This window comes from Musca autumnalis, unplaced genomic scaffold (genome assembly GCF_047663935.1).
Source record: "Musca autumnalis isolate F117 unplaced genomic scaffold, ASM4766393v1 scaffold_3, whole genome shotgun sequence".
NCBI lineage: Eukaryota > Metazoa > Arthropoda > Insecta > Diptera > Muscidae > Musca > Musca autumnalis.
In genome coordinates, this window is record NW_027411866.1 from 151,730,350 (window position 1) to 151,743,106 (window position 12,757).

General features: G+C 39.7%; 1 protein-coding gene across 2 annotated transcripts in view; it reads left to right on the forward strand.

The window, feature by feature from the left end:
• Positions 1 to 12,757, forward strand: part of LOC141397957 (uncharacterized) — a 188,226-nt gene that overhangs the window by 152,196 nt on the left and 23,273 nt on the right. The gene's annotated exons all lie outside the window — the stretch shown is intronic.

Below are 12,757 nucleotides of genomic sequence, written 5' to 3' on the forward strand. Positions count from 1 at the left end.
TTTAAGAATTTAAGAATTTAAATATATTACAATTTTACTTTTCAATTTACAAAGTTTGAGCTAAATCGATTTCTCTCTTAAAGGGGTATTTTACACATTAGCCAGTTTAGGTGGTGTCGGTAGAATTTTCTGGACTTTTTGGGTCATTATCTCAGGAAGCATGGACTTTCCCACGAAAAAAATTACAACGTCGTAACAGGGGCCGCAAGTGCAACCTGCTGCGTCACAAATTAATAAGATCAGAGAGGAGTTGTTAAACTATACTTTTTCCAAACTTTGTGTGGGAGGTACTCAAATGAGTGGACCGATATAGTCCATATTAGAATTCGATTTATGTCTGAAAGTAATATTACCAATAGCAAAGTTTGGCTCAATTCGGTTATTCCCTCCTAGAGTTATCATGCCCACAATCTTGGCGAAAAATGTTGAACCTTTGTGGGGGAGGTACCGGAAGGAGTGGACGATATGGTCTATCTTCGAATTTAAATTAAGTTTGGACAAAATATTGAAAGACCCAAAATTTTAACTAAATATGTTGATCCGTTCGAGAGTTATCGTGCACTCCAACTACGACACATGGTATTATATGGGTTGTTTGCAGTTTTCGTGCTGATTCCTGAGGATATATGGACTTGCTCCTGAAAAAAATTATATCGTCGTAATGGGGGTAGCGAATACAAGTGTCTGCAACAAAAATCAAAGCGATTCGAGAGCAGGCCTTAAACTGCACTTATGCAACATTTTGTGTGGGAGGTACCCGAAAGAGTGAACCAATAGGGTCCATATTGGAACCTCATCTATGTCTGGTAAAAATGTCACGATGTGCAAAGTATGGACTAATTCGGTTACTCCCTTCAAGAGTTATCGCGCGGACAATTTTCCCGCACATTTTTTAACTTTTGTGGGGGAGGTACCCGAAGGAGTGGACAGATATGGCCCATCTTCGAACTTAAATCGAATCTGGACAAAATACAGTTGAACCTCGATTATCCGTGAATCGATTATCCGGGAACCTCCATTATCCGTGATAGGAAAGAAATGTTGGACTTTTTTCCATTTCTTCTATTTTTCGTTATAAACTTCATTACCCGGGAGTAAAAACACACTTTCCAATTAATCTGATTAAGCAAACAAAAGGTAAACAAACGAAAACTGGAAATTCTCCCGTATTACACAATTTGTGTATTTATGGTATCACAAAAACCATGGGGCAAAGTCAATTCAGATGAATATGATGATGATGATATTATGTATCCTTTTGAAATTTGGCGGATTACCGTAACAAATTTAATAAAAATAGCAAATTTTCATATTATTGTACAATATTATGTCATTTTTTACGAAAAAATATGTTCAGAAACTGCATAAAAGCATTGCCTCCATTATCCGGGAAAATCGATTATCCGTAATGCATCCGGTCCCGACCATCACGGATAATGGAGGTCCGACTGTATTTCGATACCCAACATTTGAGCCGAATCGATTGATCCGTTCGAGAGTTATCGTGCGCACCAGCCAGACAAACAGACGGACAGACGGACGGACATTGCTAGATCGACTCAAAATTGTCTGAAACGGATATCGTACAAACATACTTGGGGTCTAAAACCATTATTTCGATGAGGCACATTTTTGGCCGTATCAAAGTGTAAATACCCTCTTTAGCCTAAAGGCTGAGGGTATAAAAAAGCAGCAAATTCTCAAGGTGTCCCAATGCGAATATTGAACTTAATTTGCACAAGAAGGGTTGTGAAATTGATTAAAAATAAAATCATAGTCTTATCAATTCGTTGTGTTTTATTTACTTTTTTTCTGTGATTCTGATAATCTTTTGAACTTTTTCATGTGGGTTTGACTGTTGATGTTCTCTCTCGTTTCTTATTTAAATATAGAATTTCGAATTAAAATCAGGTTCATAATGACAATTCAAAGTGTAGCCAAATGCATTGATGCTAGTTCGCTTATCACTAAAACTCGCGTAATGGAATTTATTTTGAACTAAGCTTGAGGGAATTTGTGTTGCGCAAATTGATAATGAATGATTGACAGACAAAGTGCCGAAGAGCAAAACAAATGACATAAAAAGTCACAAAACAAATGATGGGTCACATAAGAAGTCACGTTCAACTGGAATGTGAACAGATCAGACCAGTTTTTAATAAGCCTATACATTTTTTTTCAACAATTTGATGGATTTATAGCGTTTAATTAATTTATATACATTTATTTTTTTACTTAAGGTATTAGTGGCAAGAGTGTCATATTTGTAATTTTTTCTTATATATAATTGTTAATAAATACATTTATTCACTCACATATGTACACAAGGAGGCGTTACCTTCAGCCTTGTTCGGAAGGAATTGTTGTTTGTTTTGATTATAGACCACACTCTAAATGCAAAATAATTAAAAGCAATTATAATAAACTGAATGGCATTTGTCTCACCCTTGGCGTTGTTTAATATTGTACATATCGCACCTGTTCAACAAAAGGGTAGAAATACAAAATATTGAAATGTTTACTTTTAATTAAAAGCGTTACATAATTTTAAAATTCACCCAATGTAAAAATTTCCCATTATTTTGTCTACTCGTTCGTCAAAAAATACCGTTATGCCATTCTTCATATCTTCAGAGTTACAACTTAAGTATCAACAGTTTTTGTCGTTGTTGCTGACAAACATACAATTTTGATTTACTACCCTTTTGTTGAAAACGATTTCTTGTAGTGAGAATGAATAAACTTTTGCATAAATAACATTCATTGCACTTTATTATAAAACAAGTTTCCGCACAAATAATAATATAAAAGGAAAGAAACAAGTAAAAAAGTATCAGTGGGCTTTGCCGACAGAGATATACCCTCAGCCTGTGTGAATTGAAATATTTTTTAAAAAAAAAAAACTTATTGATTTTAGGTGGGGGGGGGGGGGGGGTTTAAAATTTTGACCGTATGCACCGACAAAAGTATGGATAGGGTTAAAGATTAAAAATTTGCGGGGATATCGATAGATAGGGCTTTTTTATCACACTAGCCTGCGCAAAACATAATATAGCTATCTTCGGTAATAAATTCGGTCCGAGCCCTAGTGGCTATATACGGTCTCATTTGGTTTTTTTTAAACTTTCGGGCTGTTTTCTCAAGACGTATGGGCTTGCCCCTGAAAAAACTTTTACTGTCGTAATTGAGGCAGCGAATGCCAGTTGCTTCAACAAAAATCAAAGTGATTCGAGAGTAGGTCTTAAAGTAAATTTATCAAAAATTTTGTGTGGAAGGTAACCGAAGGAGTGGACAAATGTAGCCCATATCGAACCTGATCTATATCTGGTAGATATTTTAGGATGTGTAAAGTATAGACCAAATCTAACTTTAACTAAGTTTGTACAAAATATTACATAGACCAAATTGTGGACCGAATCGGCAGATCCGTTCGAGAGTTATCTTGCGCTCCAACCACTAAACACGGTGTCATAGGGCCTTTTTTACCTTTCAGGCTATTATCTCAGGAAGTATGTACTTGCCGCTGATGAAGCTTATAGCGTTATATTGGGGGCAGTGAATGCAAGTTGCTACAACAAAAATAAAAGCAATTCGTGAACAGGTCCTAAACTGAACTTTTCCGAAATTTTGTGTTTGAGGTACCGAAGGAATGGACCGATTGAGTCCATATTGGAACCTCATCTAAGTCTGGTAGAAATTTCACGATGTGCATAGCATGGACCAAATCGGTTACTCCCTTCACGAGTTATCATGCGTACAAGTTTTCCGAAGTTTTGTGGGGGAGGTACCGCAAGGAGTGGTCCGATAGAACCCATCTTTGAACTTAAACTAAGGTTGGACAAAATATTGCGAAAGTTATCGTGCGCACCAGCCAGCCAGACAGACGGACGGACATTGCTCCAACTCCAAATTGTCTGAAACACATTTCGTCCAAACATACTTGGGGTCTAAAACCATTATTTCGATGAGGCACATTTTGCCCGTATGAAAGTATATATACCCTCGTTAGCATAAATGCTGAGGGTATAAAAAGTCAAAAAATTAATTTCCTGTTTCACGAATGAATGACGTTTTGCCTATTAATGACTAAAATAACTTTTACTTACTTAGCTGGCCCATTACAGAACATATGTTCCATAGACCGAACTAAGAAAAGATCTCCAATTCTCTCTGTTTAGTGCTTCGCTTTCTGGAATACCGCGCCATGTCATCTCTTCATCCACTTTTTTGCGCCACCTATTTTTTGGCCTGCCAGTTCTGCGTGCACCACCATGTGGCCCGAATTTACACGCCTTTTTAGCGGGTTCATCATCGGTAATTCTAATGATATGGCCTAGCCAACGCAATCGCTGCATCTCGGTACGTTTAACTATATTGATGTCGTTGTATAGCATATACAGCTCGTGGTTCATACGACGTCGTTATTCAACGCATATTGGTCCGTAGATCTTTCGAAGAATTTTTCTCTCAAACACGCCAAGCACTGCCTTATCTGCTTGCGCAAGTACCCAAGCTTCGGAACCATACATCAGCACGGGTAGTATCAGTGTTTTGTAAAGCGTTATTTTTATTTGACGAGTTGTGGCTTTGTTTTTGAAGTGCTTACTTAAGCCAAAGTAGCATCTGTTGGCCAATACAATTCGTCTTTTTATTTCACAACTGATGTCGTTTGTTGTGTTTACGGCGGTGCCGAGGTATACGAAGTCTTTTACTACCTCAAAATTATAGGAACCAACTTTAACAGTTGGTCCGATCTCAATGTACGCATTGCGCGTCGACACCATCAGCTTGGTCTTCTCGCCGTTTACCGCCAGGCCCACTTTAGCAGATTCTCCTTCGACCTTCATAAAGGTATCGGTTACTTATTTTACTGATCATCCCATGATGTCTATATCATCAGCATAAGCAAGTAACATGTGGCTATTGGTGTAGATTGTGCCACTTCTTTTGACATTTGCCTCTCGTGTAATCTTTTCTAGCAGGATGTGGAAAATATCACACGAAAGGCTGTCTCCTTGCCTGAAATCTCTTTTGGTACAAAACCCTTCGAAGAGGTTGTTTCCTATTTTAACGGAAGATATTGTACAGTTAGAGTCATTTTACAAAGCCGAATGAGCTTTGCATGGATACCAAATTCAGCCATAGCTTGGAATACATTTGAACCTAGCTGGCCATAGGCTTTAGTCGTTCGCACAATATCCTGACACTATTTTGTAGGCGATAGGGAGAAGACTTATTCCCCTATAGTTGGGGCATAAAGTCTGATCTCTTTTCTTATGGACGGGACACGGAATGCTCAGGTTCCAATCGTCGGCTACGCGTTCTTCCTGCCAGATGGAGCTAACTAGCTGATGCATACACCACATCAGCGTGTCGCCTCGGGTTTTAAACAGCTCGGCTGGTAGGCCATCAGCTCCTGCTGCCTTATTATTCTTCAGCCGGTTTATTGCTGTCTTTACCTATTCTTGGCCGGGTGGTATACATTCAATACCATCTTCTGAGATTGGATCTGTGGCATCTTCGTCGACTTCGCTTCTATTGGATACCAACAGTTTGAAAAAATGATCTTTCCATATTCTTAGCACACTATCTGTATCAGTAACCAAATTATCTTGCTGGTCTCTACAGGAGGATGTGCCAGTTCCAAAGTTATCAGTTTGAGGTTTCACTCTATGGTAGAATTCATGGTATAATAAGAAAGGTATGGCAGAGCTCACAGCTGATTACAATTCTACCATGGGTAGAATTTTCGGACTTCATTCTGTCTCCTGTACATCTCGATTCGTTCACACTCCCGCTTTCCAATCTCCCTCTTTTACCTGCGAAAAAGACGTTTCTCTTCTCTCCTTTTCTCCCGATATCTCTCTCGTGCGCTACGCGTTGCTACTGATTGTAAAGTAGCTCTATATGCCGCATTTTTATCTTCGGTAGCAGCACGACACTCCTGGCTATACCATGGATTCCTTGGTGGAGGTCTCTGGTATCCAAGTACTGATTTTGCGGCTGTTTGCAAGGAGTGGGCAATGTTTTGCCATTGTCCTGATATGTCATCGGGAGGAGTAGTGCTTTGATTAAGCAGTTGGGCCAGTTGAGTGGAATATGCTGTGGCTATCTATTGTGATTGCAGCTTACCGATGTCCAACTTCCGTGTTGTGTCTGTTCGCACTTTGTTTGCTACGAGGTAGTGCTGCAACAAGGTAGTGGTCCGAGTCTATGTTTGCACCTCGGAACGATCGTACATCCAACACGCTTGATGCATGTCTTCCATCTATCACAACGTGATCAATTTGATTTCTTGTTCTTTGATCTGGCGATAGCCAGGTGCCCTTATGAATATCGAGATGCTTAAATCTGGTACTGCTAAGTGCCATGTTTCTTGCAGCTGCAAAGTCTATCAGCCTCATAACATTGTCAGATGTTTCACTGAGGAGACTGAATTTCCCGACTGTTGGGCCAAAGATATTCTCTATTCCAATTTTGACATTAAAATCGCCTAGTATAATTTTAATGTCATGGGCAGGACAACGGTCATAAGTTTCTTCTAAGCGCTCGTAAAAAAATATATCTTTGGTCTGTTCGTCTTTGTCTTCAGTGGGATCATGAGCGCAAATAAAGCTGATGTTGAAGAATTTTGCTATTAATCGAATTGCAGCGAGTCTTTCATTCACTGGGGTGAAACTGGAGACCAGATATTTAAACCTCCGAACAACTACAAATCCGCAACCAAACTCATGCTTTGTGTCATGGCAGCTATAATACAGTGCGTCACCTTTAGGTGTTGTTGCAACGCCTTTTCCAATCCATCGTATTTCCTGTATGGCAGTAATGTCGGCTTTGTACTTTTCAAGTACATCTGCCAATGCGAAAACTGCACCTTCTCTATAAAGAGTGCGAACATTCCAGGTGCAGATTCGCAGATCGTGGTCCTTAAAACGTTTGAGGGGTTCGTCAACTTTAGAGGGGTTTGTTTTTCTTTTCTTTCGTTTTTTCATAGTAGGCTGTTTTTTCTAGCGAGGTTTACTAACCCGACGCCCAAACCCAAGTTTTTAACGTTCTTATGGGTAAACGCGCGCCACATGTTAGGTGACACCACGGGGAGGTCAGTGTTCACTTGAGATGAAAGAGGGACCAAGATAAATCCTGTCAGGACAGTTCCTTGGTATCTTCCATCCTCTACGTCAACCAAAATAACTTTTATTCCATATAAATATTGAAAAAGGTCATGAACAAACCACTTTTAATTTTTATTATATATGAAATAAAGTTATATATAAAATAAAATGATATATACGTAATAGTACGATGATAACATTAGTGAGAAACAAACGGTTATGTCATTATGGTTATGTCGAGTGTCCCTATATTTTCTTTTCAGTTAAATATCTGCATAAAGTGACTTCAAACCATTTTTGCCAGTTTTGCAAAATAAAAACTTAAAAAGCTTTTATTATCGAATCATTTTATGATTAAAATTATATGTAATCTTTGGGTGACGTAGGGGATGGAAGATACCAAGGAACGGTCCTGACCGGTTTTAACATGGCAAAGCCCAGGATTTACCTTGGTCCCTCTTTCATCTCAAGTGGACACTGACCTCCCCGTGGTGTCACCTGGGGAACTGCCTTTAACACCCGTTAAAGGTAGTGAGCTAACATGTGCCGCGCGTTCACCCATAAGAACGTTAAAAACTTGGGTTTGGGCGTCCGGTTAGTAACCCTCCCCTAGAAAAAAACAGCCTACTATGAAAAAACGAAAGAAAAGAAAAACAAACCCCTCTAAAGTTGACGAACCCCGCAAACGTTTTAAGGACCATGATCTGCGAATCTGCACCTGGAATGTTCGCACTCTTTATAGAGAAGGTGCAGTCTTCGCATTGGCAGACGTACTTGAAAAGTACAAGGCCGATATTACTGCCATACAGGAAATACGATGGATTGGGAAAGGCGTCACAACAACACCTAAAGGTGACGCACTGTATTATAGCTGCCATGACGTAAAGCATGAGTTTGGTTGCGGATTCGTAGTTAGTCGGAGACTAAAACATCTGGTATCCATCTTCACCCCAGTGAATGAAAGACTTGCTGCAATTCGAATAAAAGCTAAATTCTTCAACATCAGCTTTATTTGCGCTCATGCTCCCACTGAAGAAAAGGACGAACAGACCAAAGATATATTTTACGAGCGCTTAGAAGAAACATATGACCGTTTCCCTGCCCATGACATTAAAATCATTCTAGGCGATTTTAATGCCAAAATTGGAAAGGAGAATATCTTTCAGTCTCCACAGTGAAACATCTGACAATGGTATGAGGCTGATAGACTTTGCAGCTGCAAAAAACATGGTAGTTAGCAGTACCAGATTTAATCATCTCGATATTCATAAGGGCACCTGGCTGTCCCCAGATCAAAGAACAAGTAATCAAATTGATCATGTTGTGATAGATGGAAGACATTCATCCAGCGTGTTGGATGTACGATCGTTCCGAGGCGCAAACATTGATTCGGACCACTATCTTGTTGCAGCAAAGGTACGTACCCGTCTAAACGTTGCAAATAAAGCACGAACAGACACAACGCGGAAGTTGGACATCGATAGGCTGCAAACGCAACAGATGGCCACAGCATATTTCACTCAACTAGCCCAATTGCTTAACGCGAGCACTCCTTGTCCCGATAACATAACAACACAATGGCAAAATATTGCCCACTCCATGCAAACAGCCGCAAAATCCATACTTGGATTCCAGAGACCTCCACAAAGGAATTCATGGTATGACCAGGAGTGTCGTGCTGCTACCGAAGATAAAAATGCGGCATATAGAGCTACTTTACAATCAGTAGCAACGCGTAGCGCACGAGAGAGATATCGGGAGAAAAGGAGAGAAGAGAAACGTCTTTTCCGCAAGAAAAAGAGAGAAATGGAAAAGCGGGAGTGTGAAAAAATCGAGATGTACAGGAGCCAGAATGAAGTCCGAAAATTCTACCAAAGAGTGAAACATCAAACAGATGGCTTTGGTACAGGCACATCCTCCTGTAGAGACCAGCAAGGTAATCTGGTAACAGATACAGATAGCGTGCTCAGGATATGGAAGGAACATTTCTCCAATCTGCTGGTATCCAATAGTGGCGAAGACGATGATACCGCAGATCCAATCCCAGAAGATGGTATAGAATGTATACCACCCGGCCAAGATGAGGTAAAAACAGCAATCAACCGGCTGAAGAATAATAAAGCAGCAGGAGCCGATGGCTTACCAGCCGAGCTGTTTAAAACCGGAGGCGACGCGCTGATAAGGTGTATGCATCAGCTAGTTAGCACCATCTGGCAGGAAGAACGCGTACCCGACGATTGGAACCTGAGCATCCTATGTCCCGTCCACAAGAAAGGAGATAAGACTGTATGCTCCAACTATAGGGGCATAAGTCTACTCCCTATTGCCTACAAGATCGTGTCAGTGATACTGTGCGAACGAATAAAGCCTATGGTCAACGAGATAATTGGACCATACCAATGTGGCTTTAGACCTGGCAAGTCCACCATTGACCAGATATTTACCCTGCGGCAAATCCTAGAGAAGACCCAAGAGATGCAGATCGACACATTTCACCTTTTTGTCGATTATAAAGCAGCATTCCACAGTCCCCTCCGATCAAAGGTATTCCATGCAATGTCTGAATTTGGTATTCCCGCAAAGCTCATCCGGCTTTGTAAGATGACTCTAACTGATACTAGGTCCTCAGTTAAAATTGGAAAGAATCTCTCCGAAGAATTTTGTACCAAAAGAGGTTTCAGACAAGGAGACAGCCTTTCGTGTGACCTATTCAACATTTTGCTGGAAAAGGTAATACGACCCAGCAAAATTTGACGGAAGGGGTTCTTTGCGATGACGTGATTTCATGTCATCTTTTGCATTGGTTCGAAGGAAGTCGTGGAAGATCCGATCTTTTCATTAGGATTTGAACCAATGCAAAGGAAGTCGTGAAAGATCCGATCTTTTCATCAGCATTTGTACCCATTCCATCGATCCAATAGAGATGATGTTTGTGTTTTTATTTACACACCTGTTTATTTTCATTTTGGTATGTTCCAGTACTGCAAAAATCTACTAATTTTTACTATTTTTTCCGATAACATAAAGGAAAAATTGTTACGTTGTAAAAATAAGTAGATTCTTGCAGTTTCTGGAACAGACCAAAGTTGTTAGAACTGTCGTCGTGATGTTGTCTTACATTTCCTGCATATCAAACAACTAAAACTTCTAAACAATTGGTATTATATGAAGTCCCAACCATCGAGCTAAAAATAGAATCGGACTGCACACATTGCTATTTTAAAAGTTCACTTGTCTGTTCTAAATCTGACATAGAATGAAATCAATCAAATCTCGCTTCTTGGAATTTAAAAAAAAAATGTCCGAAACGAAAAGGAACAAGAATCTGAAAATATAGAAGAAACTACTTTTGGAAAGAAACAATTAAAAATAAATTAATTAAGCATAAATGGTGTTTTCCATAAAAAGTCTCTCCTCCCCGTTTTGTTCTTAAAGATCCCTAAAGCAAGCCGGGTTGTAGATCCCTACATATTTCCGTCACTAAACAAAAGAGTATAAATTACCAAAATGTTGTTATAAAATAACGAAATTATAAAATAAAAGTAATTTACGAAATAAAAATACTTAAAGGAGTGCATTTGGAGTCCATGTTGAAATCTGAACTGGTGATGGGAAGATAATTGAAAAAACCTTTTGTAAGATGAAAGAATATCAGTTGCGGAGAACGGAGGAAGTAATCTTTTGCGTTGCAGCGGTGGTGATTACATTGCAATTTTGGATGTAAACTTTTGAAAAACTAAACTGATAAATTAATTGTAGTTATTTCATGAATTCGTTTGAATTAATAAAGAGTTCTGTTTTTCATGAAAACCATATTTCAATACAGCATTTCCATTTTCCAAACAATACATGAAAATTTCATGCCAAGGGGTCGGTGAATATGACATGCCAAAGCATTGGTTAAAATGACATGTCAAAGCATGGGTGGAAATGACATGTCAACGCATTGGTTAAAATGACATGCTTAGGATCCAGAAAAGAACGTCATCTTTTGGGGTCCACGCTCATATAAAATTCATCGATGAAGATGCTAAAATGATGACATGCTAGATCACTTGCACCCATGATTGAATGTCATCTTTGGCATCGAACATTTTGCTGGGGATATGCAAATGTCAAAAGAAATGGCACAATTTACACCAATAGCCACATGTTACTTGCCTATGCTGATGACATAGACATCATGGGACGATCAGTAAAGGAAGTAACTGATACCTTTAGGAAGGTCGAAGCAGAATCTGCGAAAGTGGGTCTGGCGGTAAACGGCGAAAAGACCAAATTGATGGTTTCGACGCGCAAAGCGTCCATAGAGCTCGGACCAACCGTAGAAGTTGGTACCTATAATTTTGAGGTAGTTAAAGACTTCGTCTACCTCGGCACTGCCATAAACACAACAAACAACATCAGTTGTGAAATAAGAAGAAGAATTGTATTGGCCAACAGATGCTACTATGGATTAAGTAAGCAATTTAAAAACAAAGCCACATCTCGTCAAACAAAAATAACACTATACAAAACGCTGATACTACCCGTGCTAATGTATGGCTCCGAAGCATGGGTACTTGCGCAAGCAGATAAGGCAGTGCTTGGTGTGTTTGAGAGGAAAATTCTTCGAAAGATCTACGGGCCGATTTGCGTTGACGGTGAATATCGACGTCGTATGAACCACGAGCTATATAAGCTATACAAAGACATGAATATAGTTAAACGTATCGAGATGCAACGATTGCGTTGGCTAGGCCATATCATGAGAATGAGCGATGATGAACCCGCTAAAAAGGCGTATGAATACATGCCACATGGCGGTGCACGCAGAATCGGCAGCCCTAAGCTTCGATGGAGCACACAAGTGGATGAAGAAATGGAAAGGCGCGGTATTCCAAAAAGTCAAGCGAAAAACAGAGAGGAATGGAGATCTTTTCTTAGTTCGGTCTATGGAACAAATGTTCTGTAATGGGCCAACTAAGTAAGTAAGTAAGTAATCTTTGATAAAAGCTCAACTAAATATCATACAGGGATACGAGGTTATAAAAATGTCACGACATAGAAGTAGTCTTGAGCAATCTCGTTCATTGAGCGGATCGATCTTTTTCATTCCGTTCACCAAAAAGATCCGGGTCGTTTACTTCGTTCGTTGGCTCTTTTTCGTTCAACAATACATTTGACTGTATTATTTTGAAGTCGTTCGTTCTCTGCTGCATATGACTCCCTCGTTCTTTTGAAAATGTTCGTTCACGAATGACACAACTGTTTCTTGCTTGTTTGTGTGCTAATGGGGGTGGTTTTGTTTCTGAACGTAGTGGTGGTGGTTTTGATATGAAAGAACCAGATGAACGAATGATGCAATAGAAAGATATGACCGAGATGTGCTACTGAATGAGGTGAGTTACTGAGCGAGAGTAGCTCTCTGAATTATTGGGGCTTACCATGAATGAAATTTCCCCGTGAGTTTTGTTTTTCCGCCGTTGCAACTTAAGGGAGAAGGTGAAAAAATTCAAGGGGAATTGCCGTTCATGATAACCCCTATTGTTTGTTTTGTGTGGAAATTTGTGCTGCTTCCGCTAACGCAGCGTTTGTTTAGAGTTTGACTGCAAAACCAATGCTGCTAATTTTGTAAGCAGCAATGACTCGTCCATCGGGGATCT